The sequence below is a fragment of the Macaca thibetana genome, chromosome X (genome assembly GCF_024542745.1).
Source record: "Macaca thibetana thibetana isolate TM-01 chromosome X, ASM2454274v1, whole genome shotgun sequence".
Classification (NCBI taxonomy): domain Eukaryota; kingdom Metazoa; phylum Chordata; class Mammalia; order Primates; family Cercopithecidae; genus Macaca; species Macaca thibetana.
Window position 1 is genome coordinate 136,176,762 of NC_065598.1, and position 10,009 is coordinate 136,186,770.

At 37.1% G+C, this 10,009-nt stretch overlaps 1 pseudogene; it reads left to right on the forward strand.

Annotated features, from left to right (window-relative positions):
- The first annotated feature begins 7,136 nt into the window (after positions 1–7,136).
- On the forward strand, positions 7,137–8,584 carry LOC126945258 (RNA-binding motif protein, X-linked 2-like; annotated as a pseudogene).
- Positions 8,585–10,009: the final 1,425 nt, after the last annotated feature.

The window sequence follows — 10,009 nt, forward strand, 5'->3', positions numbered from 1 at the left end:
GCACAAACACCAAGATTGATCATGTGCACCTGGTTCCGTTGTTGGACTCTCATGCTTCTACTGCTATGGATGATATGCCTTTCTAATCAACTCTCAATAAAAGCCTTGGACCCAAAGATTCAAACGGGCTTCCCTGGTCCGATCTATCGCACAACAGTTCTTATAGTTGACTGCTAGAAATGAAGCATGCTCTGTGGCACCAGATGGGGAAGGACTTGGAAAACTATGTTTAGCCTCTCTGTACTATGCCCAATGCACAAAATATGTTCCTGTTGCTTTTGTGCTTTATCCTTTGCTGTAATAAATTTTAGCCATTAAAATAATCTGCTACTGAGTCAGGTGAGTCCTTGTAGCGAATCTGCAAATGTGAAAGTTGTCTTAAGGCCACTGAAACACTCTACCTTCAAAGTATACCCAGGACTTAGCCACTTCATACCTTCTTTGCAGCTCCCACTCTGGTCCAAACAATCATAATCTCGCATCTGGGATAATGTAATTATGGTTTTACCAGTACTACCCTATAGTCAGTTTTCTAAATAGCTGAAAGAGTGATAAAAATATAAATCTTAGTATTGCCTCTTTTATATCTGTGAAAAATGACATTGGAATGTGGATAGGGATTGTGCTGAATCTGTAGATCCCTTTGGACAGTATGAATATTTCAACAATATTAATTCTTTGGTGAAAGGAAAATATCTTGGGCCCCCAAAATCACTAAGGAAAACTCAGGCTGGAAACTGCTTAGGGTCAACCTGCCTCCTATTCTACTCAAAGTCACCCCTCAGCTCACTGAGATAAGATGCATAATTGATTGCTTCCCTTGGAGAGGCTAAACAGAAACTCAAAAGAATGTAACCATTTGTGTATCCCTTATATCTGTGACCTGGAAGCTCCCTCCCCGACTTCGAGTCTTCCTGCCTTTGCTTCAAGTTGTCCCGCCTTTCCAGACTGAATCAATGTACTTCTTAATATATTGACTGATGACTCATGTCTCCCTAAAATGTATAAAACCAGCCTGTGCCCTGACCACCTTGGGCACATGTCCTCAGGACTTCCTGAGGCTGTGTCACAGGCGTGTCCTCAACCTTGGCAAAATACACTTTCCAAATTAACTGAGACCTGTCTAAGATTTTCTGGATTCACACTTCCAAGCCATTTATTTTGTGTCTTCTTCAATTTCTTTCATCAGTGTTTTACAGTTTTCAATGTACAGATCGTTCACCTCCATGGTTAAATTTATTCCTGTGCATTTTATTTTTTGGTGCTATTATAAATGAGATTGATTTCTTAATTTATTTTTCAAATAGTTTGTTGTTAGTACATAGAGATGCAACTGAAATTTGCATGTTGATTTTGTATCTTGCAACATTGGTAGATTTGTTTGTTAGTTTTAAAAGTTTTTACGTGGAGTCTTTAGGGTTTTTTTTTTATATAAGGTCATGTCATCTGCAAACAGAGACAAAACAGAATGGCTACTATCAAAGAGACAAAAGATAGCAAGTGTTAGTGAGAATGTGGAAAAGAGGGAACCTTTGAACACTATTGGTAGAAATGATTTGTTCAGCCATTATGGAAAACAGTATGAAAATTTCTCTAAAAACTAAAACTACCATGTGATCCAGCAATCCTAACTGTAGGTATATGTCCAAAGAAATTGAAATAAGTAAGTCAAAAAGATAGCTGCACACACATGTACATTGTAGCACTATTAAAAATAGCCAAGATATAGAATCAACCTAGATGTCCATCCATGGATGAATGGATAAAGAAAATGTGGCATATATACATACATATATATATATATGTTTCATACCTTACATTTATACAATACATTTATACTCTATATATATGTGTGTGTGTGTGTATATATATATCTCAAAGAAGCAAAGAGGCAAAAAAGCAAAAGCAAAGAGCACAATGCTATATATATAACATATGCCCCACAGTAGCCACTGGAGAAACATAAGTGCATAATATTCCATACGGAGTGGAATATATATGGAGTGGAATATTATTTAGCCCTAAAAAATAAGTAAATCTTATCATTAGAGTCAACATGAATGAACCTGGAGGACATTATGCCAAGTGAAATAAGCGAAGCACAGAAAGACAAATACTGCATCATCTCACTCATATGTGGATTCTATTAAAAAGGTGAACTCAAAGAAGCAAAGAGGACAACGCCGGTTACTAGGGGCTGGGATATGGGGGAAAATAGGGAGATATTAGTCAAAAGGTACAGAGTTTCAGTTATGCAGAATGAGTCAGTTCTGGAAATCTAATGTACATCATGGTGACTATAATCAATAATACTATATTGTATACTTAAAATTAGCTAAGAAAATACATCTTAAATCTTCTCACCACAAAAAAGGTAACTATGTGAGGTGATGGACATGCTAATTAACTTGACTATGGTAATCATTTCACAATATATACATTTATAAAAACATGTTTCATACCTTACATTTATACAATTTTTATTTGCTAATTATATCTCAATAAAGCTGGAAGAAATAAATATTGGGTTTTCAAAAAGAAAGTAAATCTTATTTTATCACTACTCTATTCGACACCTTCTAGTGACTGTCCACTGTATACAGAATAAAAATTACGCTCTTTAGTCTAGCTTACAAGGTCAAAAATTATCTGGTCTCCTTCTGCCACTTCTCTGAACTCATCTCTTATCAATCACTTCCACCCTTGATCATTTTGCCCTTCTCTGTTCTTAGAACATCTCTAGTTTATTCTTCTGGAAGAGCTGTTCTTTCTGTCTGGAAAGCTCTTCATATTGATCTTTGCACGGCTAGCTCCCTCTGGTCATTCAGGTTTTGTTTTATATGTCACTTCCACAGAGTGGCCTTCCAGATCACCCTAGCTTTTAAAGCCTTTTCCTCCCGGTTACTTTTATCATACAGCCCTCTGTATTTTATTCATGGCACTTACCGATATCTAAACTTATTTTGCATTTTGTTTGTTTCTAGAACACAGTCTTCTTGAGGGCAAAGTCTTTTTTGTTTGCTGATGTTTCTCCAATGCCTAGAGCAGTTCCTGGCTTATCATAGCAGGCATTTCAGTAAATGTGTGGCTTGAATGAAGAAACTGAAAACAAGTTGCAGCTTTTGAAGAAGTCCCTGTGGGGAGGTTTTTGTTTTTCTGAAATAGGCTGAAAAAACCTTTAAGTAGATGTTGTTAGCAGAAGGTCTAGGCTAAGGAATTCCCAATACTGTGCGAACTTTATCATCTCTATTATTCACTGTTGTGTGTCCTATGTGCTTGAAATCGTGCCTGGCTTATCGCAGGTGCTCAGTAAAGATTTGTTGAATACATGAATGGTGCCTGACACAAAGTGTGAATTGAAAATATTTGGAGAAAAAAATTAGAAATGACGACATGCCACAGATACCTGGGTGACTGGTTTACGTCTTTCCCCTTCCCATGTTCAAATTACTCCCCTCAATCGAGAATATTAGCTTATTTATTCAAATATATTGTATTTATTGAAGACTTAATTAGTACAAGTGACATTGTAATATGACCAATTCTCCAAATTAACTTACTGAAAGCATTACTAAACAGAACTTCTTGAATAGTTGAGTTCATCTTACATCTTTGTCAGCTGGGCAGTAAGAAAGCTGATGGAAGATCAGGATCATCCTATACCATGCAGTGTATACAGTAATAATGGTACAGACTGAACAATATTTTTGTCTACCCTTAATGCCCATGTCAACTGTTGGGATTTTAAGAAAATGTTTCTATGAAGTTCCATGTATTTTAAGAAATGTCACAAAAGGATTAACTGTATTAGTCAAAGTGGTTTTCTCATGTGCAAGTCTCATAGCATTATTTGGATGCCTGCTTTTTGGATAAAACTTTAAATGTCAATTATCTTGGCTCAGAAAGACAACTGATTTCAATTGTTTTTGGACAATGAAGAGCTTTGCAATGTGTAGGACACTGAGGGGTGCTATAATGAGCCTCCATGCACGTATATCCATTTAACCTAATGAGGTAAATTCCTACAAGTGCAATAGCTGCATCAAAGTTTATGCATTCTTAAAATGTTCATACTCATTGCCAAATTACTTTCCAAAATGGTTAGAGCAAATCTATATTCCTGCCAAATATCTGTGAAATATTGCTGTTGTCTCGTTTCTCTTCTAGAAGTAGATATCCTCACACTTTCTTAACCTTCTAAATTTTCCATATAATTTTTCAAAATATTATATCCTTTTGATAATTCAATTTTTATTTCCTTGACAATTATTGAGGTTGCACATATTTTCATATGATTATTATTTTAATTATGTGAATAATGTGTTTACATTTATTTTGTATAATAAATTACAAATTATTGATTTGAAGGATTTTGTTGTGTATTAGAGATGTAAATGTTTCATCTCTGTTTTATATTTTAAAAATGTATTCTCCTGGGTTTTGTCATTTTAGTGTATTTGTAAAACCTTTTGATGTATAGGAGATTTTAATATTTACATGATTAAAGTGATCAAGTTTATCCTTTCTTGATTTTTCATCCTGATAGGATATGTATACTCAGACTGAATTTACAAAATATTGTCCTATATTTCCTCATATGATATCCATTTCACCTCATTTCATTTTTTTAAACTATGTGATTCCATTTATATTAAGTTCAGATAATCATTCAAAATATTTACAGGTAAGAACCCAAATTTATTTTTTCCAAGTGTGTATTCAATGGACCCAATTACATTGAGTAATCCTTCATTCCCTCACCTCTTTGATATATTCATTTTAAAATAGTTCATCCCTCTGTATACTTGGAAGTATTTCTTGACTCTTTTTTCTATTCCACTAATTCATTTGTCTATTCTTTTGTCAATGGCATGCTCCTTTGATTACAGTGGCTTTAAAATGTAGTTTGCTATCTGACAGGTCAATTCCCTTCACCGTATTCTTTTTAAAAAATATCTGGGCATTTCTTGTACATTTCTTCTGTCATCTAACTTTAAATGTATTTGTTATATTGCAAAAAATCCACTTGGATTTTGACTGAAACATTAATATATTAACTAATTATATAGCTGAGAATCGGCATTGTCAACTATCAGTAAGTAAATAAATCATAGCTTTTCAACCTTAGACTGCTATTCAAGTGGTAAACCATCTTAATTGCAACTCAAAATATGCAATTCATTATGTCTAATTCTGTGATTTGCTGCTCATGTGCTTTTTCTATCTATGGCCTTCAACATTTCATTAAAGATCAGCATTCACATGGATGTCTTGTGCTTCAGTGTCAACTGTTCTGGAGGGCACTTGCCTTATGCCTAGAGGTGACCACCAGAGCCCTCAAATATGATTTTTGTGAAAACCACATAGTCTCACTTTATCTCATGTCATATTAAACATATATATTTGAAAATTCAATCCAAACAATAGAAAATTAATTTATATTTTGGAATACATTACATCTTTATAGTATTTTCTTCCTTCCAAGGACAATGCTATGTCTGTTCATTTATTCAGGTATGGCTTCAATATGTTCTTTTGTAATTTTTCATTATAAAATGTATTTCTTGGCCGGGCATGGTGGCTGATGCCTATAATCCCAACACTTTGGGAGGCTGAGGCGGGCAGATCACTTGAGGTCAGGAGTTCGAGATCAGCCTGGCCAACATGGTGAAACCCTGTCTCTACTAAAAATACAAAAATTAGCTCAGCGTGGTGGCACACACCTGTAGTCCCAGCTACTCGGGAGGCTGAGGCAGGAGGATCACTTGAACCTGGGAGGCAGAGGTTGCAGTAAGCCAAGACCATGCCACTACACTCCAGCCTGGCAACAGAGCAAGACTCTGTCTCCAAAAAAAGAAAAGTATTTCTTGTTATTTTATTGTTTTTGTGGAAATTGGAAGTGTGATTTCTTTTTCTTTCCATTTCAAATTCTAATTGTATATTGTCAATATAAAACAAAACTAATTGTTTTTCTAGCCAACTTACTAAATTTTCTCACCATGATAGCTAATTTACTGGGTTACTTTGTGTTTTTCTAGGTATAAAATCATAATATTCTCAAATAATACTAATTTTGTCCCACATTCAAAACTGTATACCGCCCGCCTCGACCTCCCAAAGTGCTGGGATTACAGGAGTTTGAGACCAGCCTGGCCAACATGGTGAAACTCCGTCTCTACTAAAAAATACAAAAATTAGCCAGGCGTGGTGGCAGGTGTCTGTAATCCCAGCTACTCGGGAGACTGAGGCAGGAGAATCACTTGAACCTGGAGGCGGAGGTTCCAGTGAGCTGAGACTGTGCCACTGCACTCCAGCCTGGGCGACAGAGTGAGACTCCCTTTCAAAAAAAATAATGTATACCACATATTTAATTTTTCTATCACATTGCATTAGCTATTGTGAGTAATAATTACAGGGAAAGAAAAATATTTCATATACTAGTGCTTAACAGTTATACAGAAAACCTGAACACTATGCAGTCATTAACAATGAAATTTTGAAGAATATTTAATGACATGGGAAATGTTCCTCATGTATTAAGTGAAAAAAGAGATTTGTTTTTGGAATATATTGATTTTGAAACACACACACACACAGCCATATACATCATTCTCAGTGGAAGGAAAGGCTGGGTGAATACACGTCAATACACAAGCTATTATCACTGGATGATAGAATGTTCCCCTTTTTAATATTTTGAGGTATTTTTCAAATTTCCATGAGAAGCATATATAATTCTTATGATCAGAATAAATGCTTTTATTGCAATATATAGAGATTTGTAGGGGAAGTGCTGCCGGACAGTGACAGGGATCTTCTTAGTTGGTCTGTAGTGTCTACCCATTAAGTTTCAAAATATTAACTGCAAAGAGGTTTTTCATATAATGGCAGTTGCTCAACCTCCTGTCTTTATATTTCTATGACTCTAGTTGCTATCTTCGCAGATTTGTGGAATGCTCGCACTGCAACTCTCTTTAGTGCAAACTGGCTCTGGTAATGCTGTCTGCAAAATACATTTGCTGGAAAATATATGTGCAATATGGCTACCCTGTTGGATATAAGTAGGAGAAAGGAACAATTTCTGCTGAGTTCTGCCCAAAAGACTCTCCCCTGTTACTTAGAGTCCCTATGCCCCCTCACCCCATAGATACTTTTCTGTTTTCCTGACCATCAGTCATCTCCTGAACTGACACAGTTACAGTTAAAACTTGTCCCCTTGCAGGTTTGCTGGTGCTTTACTCTATTTCATACAGGTTATAAAAGTGATTGTTCTGATACCTGAATGTTGAGTGCGAGCCCGCGGAGATGAACCCTTTAACTAAGATGAAGCTGATCAACAAACTGAATGAGTGAGAGGTCCAGCTTGGGGCGGTCGATAAGGTTTCCTGGCAATCTGAGTACAAGGACAGCGCCTGGATCTTCCTAGGAGGGCTTCCTTATGAACTGACTGAAGGGGACATTGTCTGTGTGTTCTCACAATATGGGAGATTGTTAACATTAATCTCATGCGGGACAAGAAGACTGGGAAATCCAAAGGATTCTGTTTCCTCTGCTATAAAGGCCAGAGGAGCACAATTCTGGCCATTGACAATTTTAATGGGATCAAGATGAAAGGAAGAACTATCCGAGTGGATCATGTGTCTAACTATAGGACTCCTAAAGACTCAGAAGAAATGGATGATGTGACCAAAAAGCTCCAGGAGAAGGGCTGTGGGGCGTACCCCCTCACCAAGTTTGTCTGAGAGCTCTGAAAATGAAAAACCAACAAAAAAGCACAAAAATGACAAAAAGAAAAAAAAAAAAAAAAAAAAGAAAGAAAAAGAGAAAACTGACCAGGAGGTACAGGCAGAGCAACCATCCTCTTTCATCACCCAGAAGCAAGACGGTGAAAGAAAAGGATGACCCTGGCTCTGAGAAGCACAGCAGTAAGAACTCAGACACAGCTCAGAAGTCAGAGCCCAGGGAGGGGCCAAAGCTCTCCAAGGCGAAGACTGCCTACTCTGGTGGAGCAGAGGACCTAGAGAGGGACCTGGAGAAAGAGAAACCCAAGCACGAGCACAAGTCCTCAAGCAGGAGGGAGGCAAGAGAAGAAAAGACCAGGAATAGGGACAGAGGGCGGAGCCCAGACACACATTCTAGCCAATACAATGGGCATACTGAAGGGTGTAGTCGTAGCAGTAAAAGCAGGAGCCAAATTTCTTTAAGTTCTTTGTAGATTCTGGATATTAAAGTCTTTTGTCAGATGGATAGATTATAAAAATTTTCTCCCATTCTGTAGGTTGCCTTTTCACTCTGATGATAGCTTCCTTTGCTGTGCAGAAGCTCTTTAGTGTAATCAGATCCCATTTGTCAATTGTGGCTTTTGTTGCTATTGCTTTTGCTGTAACAATCAAGAAGTCTTTGCCCATACCTACATCCTGAATGGTATTGCCTAGGTTTTCTTCTAGGGATTTTATGACTTTAGGTCTTAGGGTTAAGTCTTTAATCCATCATGAGTTAATTTTTGTATAAAGTGTAAGGAAGGGATCCAGTTTCAGTTTTCTGCATATGGCTAGCCAGTTTTCCCAACACCATTTATTAAATAGGGAATCCTTTCCCCATTGCTTGTTTTTGTTGGGTTTGTCAAAGATCGAGTGGTTGTAGGTGTGTGGTGTTATTTCTGAGGCCTCTGTTCTGTTCCATTGGTCTACGTATCTGTTTTGGTACCAGTACCAGGCTGTTTTGGTTACTATAGCCTTGTAGTATAGTTTGAAGTCAGGTAGCATGATGCCTCCAGCTTTGTTCTGTTTGCTTAGGATTGTCTTGGCTATATGGGCACTCTTTTGGTTCCACAGGGAATTTAAAGTAGTTTTTCTAATTCTGTAAAGAAAGTCAATGGTAGCTTGATGGGGATAGCACTGAATCTATAAATTACTTTGGGCAGTATGACCATTTTCACGATATTGATTCTTCCTATCCATGAGCATGGAATATTTTCCCATTTGTTTGTACCCTCTCTAATTTCCTTGAGCAGTGGCTTGTAGTTCTCCTTGAAGAGGTCCTTCACAGCCCTTGTAAGTTGTATTCCTAGGTATTTTATTCTCTTTGTAGCAATTGTTATAGGGAATTCACTCATGATTTGGCTTTCTGTTTATCTATTATTAGTGTACAGGAATGCCTGTGATTTTTGCACATTGATTTTGTATCCTGAGACTTTGCTGAAGTTGTTTATCAGCTTAAGGAGATTTGGGGCTGAGATGATGGGGTTTTCTAAATATACAAGCATGTCATCTGTAAAGACAATTTGACTTCCTCTCTTCCTATTTGAATATGCTTTATTTCTTTCTCTTGCCCGATTGCCCTGGCCAGAAATTCTAATGCTATGTTGAATAGGAGTGGTGAGAGAGGGCAGGGCATCTTCGTCTTGTGCCAGTTTTCAAAGGGAATGCTTCCAGTTTTTGCCCACTCAGTAAGCAAATTTACAAGAAAAAAAACAACCCCATCAAAAAGTGGGCGAAGGATATGAACAGACGCTTCTAAAAAGAAGACATTTATGCAGCCAACAAACATGAAAAAAAGCTCATCATCACTGGTCATTAGACAAATGTAAATCAAAACCACAATGAGATATCATCTCATACCAGTTTGAATGGTGATCATTAAAAAGTCAGGAAACAACAGATGCTGGAGAGGATGTGGAGAAATAGGAACGCTTTTACACTGTTGGTGGGAGTGTAAATTAGTTCAACCATTGTGGAATACAGTGTGGCGATTCCTCAAGGATCTAGAACCAGAAATACCATTTGACCCAGCAATTCCATTACTGGGTATATACCCAAAGGACTATAAATCATTCTACTATAAAGACACATGCACACATATGTTTATTGTGGCACTATTCACAATAGCAAAGATGTGGGACCAACCCAAATGGCCATCAATGATAAACCGGATAAAGAAAATGTGGCGCATGTACACCACAGAATACTATGCAGCCATAAAAAGGATGAGTTCATGTCCTTTGCAGGGA